The sequence below is a fragment of the Cricetulus griseus genome, chromosome 2, assembly GCF_003668045.3.
Source record: "Cricetulus griseus strain 17A/GY chromosome 2, alternate assembly CriGri-PICRH-1.0, whole genome shotgun sequence".
NCBI lineage: Eukaryota > Metazoa > Chordata > Mammalia > Rodentia > Cricetidae > Cricetulus > Cricetulus griseus.
The window spans coordinates 158581465-158586324 of record NC_048595.1 but is presented as its reverse complement, the minus strand read 5'-3'; the positions used below and the strand labels follow the sequence as shown (position 1 = coordinate 158586324).

Below are 4860 nucleotides of genomic sequence, written 5' to 3'. Positions count from 1 at the left end.
CATCCACTAAGTAAATTTATATTCTCAGTCAGGGCTGGGCCCATGCAATCTTACCACTGCATGACAGAATGTTGGCAATAATAATCACTGCTGCTGAAAGTGGGAGAGTGTAAACAGAACAATGCTTTACCTGTGGTCTAGTACATCTTGCTGCTCTGGCAGCTAGCTGGCATCTCTCTGATTCTGCCCCTCCTCATCCAAGTCCTCAGTTTGATTGTTCCACCTAACCTTATCCTGCCTGACTATTTGTCAAACAACTTTTATTATTAACCAATGAGAGGAATACATATTCACAGCATTCAGAAGGATTCTCCCACATCAGAAGAGTGCAATAGTTGTATCATGCCCTGAAGAAAGTGTCTCCCCACAGTCCACCCCTTCTCTCAGTCTCTATCTATGCACACGCTGAAGCATAATTTTACCATCTAGCTAGGCAGTTCCCTCTCCCTTAGCTTTCACTTCCCCTTCCTACAGCCTCTCACTCCCACAGATTTGACAACTTGAAGCCTTCTGGTGTATCCCTTAAGAATACCACAGTTCTTCGGTATGTTAATGCCTTTCTGGACTCTTAGAATATGTAGAAAAATTTAAACTTCAACAAATACCTTATTTACTAGACTTTTCTCCTAAACCTTTTGCTTAGTCTCTTGTTTACTCTCATATTTATAACATCAGGCAGTGATAAATAGAGTATCCTTCTGAGCCTGTTTTTGAAAAACATTCCATAGTGGCGTCTCTAGCACTGGGTCAGTAATGAGGCAGAAGAAGATATTACTAGACCTTTGAGGTCTCCAGTCAGACAGGCTACATTGAATCAAGTAACTCTTCTGAAGGAGGGTCTTTACACCTTCACCACAGTCAGGTCTGCTGCAATAGTAACAAGATGTGACATTTTTCTTCAAGACTTACAGTGTTGGGCTATTTGTAGAATTCCTAAATTGTTTTGGTATGTGTGTGTGTGTGTGTGTGTGTGTGTGTGTGTGTGTGTGTGTGTGGCAGGACAGGGTATTGTATTTATGGATGGTAGAGCCTTGATTTCTCTACTTAACCTTTATTTTCTGGCATAACTTTATTCCCTTGAGCCCTCCATTTGCCATTCAAACTTTGTCTTCTTTGCCTAGAATCAAATTATTCTGAAATATTTTCCTCACCTGAGTATAACCAAGCCCTTCCACATAGCCTTCATTCTGCTTCTACAAAAACTCTTCTTCATAAAGCCATTAGCAGTCGCCATATCAAAGGTGCACTTTTCCATGTTTTACTCTTAAAATACATTCAGCATTATGTTTCTCTGAAATTATTCTCCAAATACCTAGCTCTCAATATAGTGCCTGGCACATCATAGGTGCTCAATTGATGAGTCTTAAGTGAAGTAATGAAAAAATGGTCCTGCTCGCTTGTCACTCAATCTAATGCAGGTATCTCAGGCTTGGTCCAACTCTTTCTTGCCTGTCTATTTTCCTCAAGATTTAGTGATAGGAAGTTGTTCCCTCTCCTTTAGCATTCTCCTGGTTCATTTCATTGATTTTCTTTTTGCAGATTTTTTTATTTGAATTAGAAACAATATTGTTTTACATGACAATCCCAGTTCCCTTCTCCCTCCTGTCTTCCCCTACATTTCATTGATTTTTTAGACTTCATTTATTCTTTTTTATGAAAAACCCAGAAATGTAAAATTAAAGCCATGCAATGAATAAGCCATGTTGGGATGATTTTTATGACAATGAAATTACCCGTTTTGATACAACAGTGCCAGATACACTTCATTATACAGTTGCCCTAACCACAAAACCAAGGGTGAACTCAATGCAAACCAAGCAGACTCATGAATGCTTGCACATGTATTAAATTTCTCTTATGGTAATGTTGACAACAGTAAGCCTACACATGTGAGGACAAGAGATACAGGAAAGTCTCTCTACTTCTGTGAATCTAAATTAACTTAAATTAAGTCTCTTAATCACCTTTTTCCCCAAAAGACTTCCTTTCTTCATGTTGTTCTACCAAGGAGATATTCCACCATTTCATTATAGGTCTCAGTCAGAAAGCTAAGAACATTTTCAATTCATGTCACAATTCTCATTTAATAACACTCTTAACCAATCATGTTGACAAAAAGGGTTTGTCTTTTAAGAGATTATTATTATTATATTATTATTATTACCATTAACTTGCATGGGTGTTCCACCACATGAGCATCTATGCATCATTGCATGCCTGCTGCCTGTAGAGGCTCAGATACCCTAGAACTGGAGTTGTGGAGCATGGTTGTAAGTGCTGGTAACCAAATCCAGGTCCCCTAGAAAAGCAGCCAGTGTTCTTAACCACCTATCCATCTGTATCATCAGCCCTCAAGAAGACTATTATAGAAATTTCTCCTATTGCTTAAGATGATATATGCATGCATTGTCTGTCTACTTCTGTTTCTAAAACAATAGAACTTGACTGCCCAGTCCAGGAAAGAACTTTGAAGACCTGAAGCAAGTTGCTTTATTGGAGTGGAGTAGAAGAAAATAAACTACTGTCATATTGGAGACACTTCAGATGCTGACTGAGTACCAAAGAGTCGTCCGTTGACTTCAGAATAGAAGTCTATCTTCTCTATAAGAACATCTCTCAATTGCAATACTTACCTCGACTCTTAGCTGTCGGGAACGGTGACAGTGACCCGCTGTCTGCTTTTGTCACCCTCACCTTCTAACCCGAGCTACCATGCGTGAGTGCATCTCCATTCACGTTGGCCAGGCTGGTGTCCAGATCGGCAATGCCTGCTGGGAGCTCTACTGCCTGGAACATGGCATCCAGCCTGACGGCCAGATGCCAAGTGACAAGACCATCCGGGTAGGAGATGACTCCTTCAACACCTTCTTCAGTGAGATAGGCGCTGGCAAGCATGTGCCCCCGGGCCATGTTCGTAGACCTGGAACCCACTGTTATCAATGAAGTTCGCACTGGTGCCTATCGCCAGCTCTTCCACCCTGAGCAGCTCATCACAGAGCTATGCCCGTAGCCACTACACCATTGGCAAGGAGATCATTGATCTTGTCTTGGACAGAATTCACAAGCTGGCTGACCAGTGCACAGGTCTTCAGGGCTTCTTGGTTTTCCACAGCTTTGGTGGGGGCTCTGGGTTCACCTCCCTGCTGATGGAGAGGCTCTCTGTCGATTATGGAAAGAAGTCCAAGCTGGAGTTCTCCATCTACCCAGCCCCCCGGGTTTCCACTGCTGTGGTTGAGCCCTACAACTCCATCCTCACCACCCACACCACCCTGGAGCACTCTGATTGTGCCTTCATGGTAGACAACGAGGCCATCTATGACATCTGTCGTAGAAACCTAGACATTGAGCGCCCCACCTACACTAACCTTAACTGCCTCATTAGCCAGATTGTGTCTTCCATCACTGCTTCCCTCAGATTTGATGGAGCCCTGAATGTTAACTTGACAGAATTCCAGACCAACCTGGTACCTTACCCTAGCATCCATTTCCCTCTGGCCACATATGCCCCTGTCGTCTCTGCTGAGAAAGCCTACCATCAGCAGCTTTCTGTAGCAGAGATCACCAATGCCTGCTTTGAGCCAGCCAACCAGATGGTGAAATGTGACCCTCGCCATGGTAAATACATGGCTTGCTGCCTGCTGTACCGTGGGGATGTGGTTCCCAAAGATGTCAATGCTGCTATTGCCACCATCAAGACCAAGCACAGCATCCAGTTTGTGGACTGGTGTCCCACTGGCTTCAAGGTTGGCATTAATTACCAGCCTCCCACTGTGGTACCTGGTGGAGACCTGGCCAGGGTCCAGAGAGCTGTGTGCATGCTGAGCAACACCACAGCCATTGCTGAGGCCTGGGCTCGCCTAGATCACAAGTTTGATCTGATGTATGCCAAGCGTGCCTTTGTGCACTGGTATGTGGATGAGGGCATGGAGGAGTGGGGGTTCTCTGAGGCCCGTGAAGACATGGCCGCCCTAGAGAAGAATTACGAGGAGGTGGGTGTGGATTCTGTTGAAGGAGAGGGTGAGGAAGAAGGAGAAGAATACTAATCTATTCTTTCAGCTCCTGGATCATGTCAAACTCCTAGAACTTCATCATACATTAGCTGATAGGCATTGATTCCTCTAATTGTGTCATCTTCATTCTGAGATCATGTATTTGTCTGCGGCCCTGTAGTAAAAAGTTTTGAGACACACACACACACACACACAAAAAAAAAAAAAAAAAAAAAAAAAAAAAAAAAAGAACATCTCTCTTGGTCAAGCCTGAACACTGGAACACAGGCTGAAGATGACAAAGAGGCCTTATAATGTGGCTGCCTGTCAAAGGAGTATCCTGGAAAAAAATATTATAGAAACATAAGAAATTGCATATATATTAAGGTTATATTAGTAACGCTCACAGAGGCATTGCATACATGACATCCCTTGAAACCATATTTCTCCCTCTATTTTCACATCCCATGCAATCTTACCTTTGTTATTTAAAATGGAAAAGAAAATCATAGGCTCTGCCTTTCTGACCTCCCAACTGTTATATAAGACTTTTTTTTTTTAAGTAAACCTGAAAATGCTCTAGTTACCGAGGTGACCAGAAAATTCGGGACTTGATTTTGGTGGGTTTATGAATTAACCCTAAGAATTCTAACATTACCTATCCCAAAATTAAGTAGCACACAACTGAATTTGCTTCACTTTTAAAAGTGATCATTTTTTGGATTAAGATTTTAGAATCTTCTGCTCACTTTGATTTATTTAAAAGCAATAACATTGCCCCCACAAAAAACTTCAAGTAACCTCTTAACAAAAAAATTGACCAAATGGCAAGAAAGTATAAACAAAATACTAGGAATTGAATATGATTCAA

General features: G+C 42.1%; 1 pseudogene; it reads left to right on the top strand.

Moving 5' to 3' along the window:
- The first annotated feature begins 2675 nt into the window (after window positions 1-2675).
- Window positions 2676-4043, top strand: LOC113833795 (annotated as a pseudogene).
- The last annotated feature ends 817 nt before the right edge of the window (window positions 4044-4860 follow it).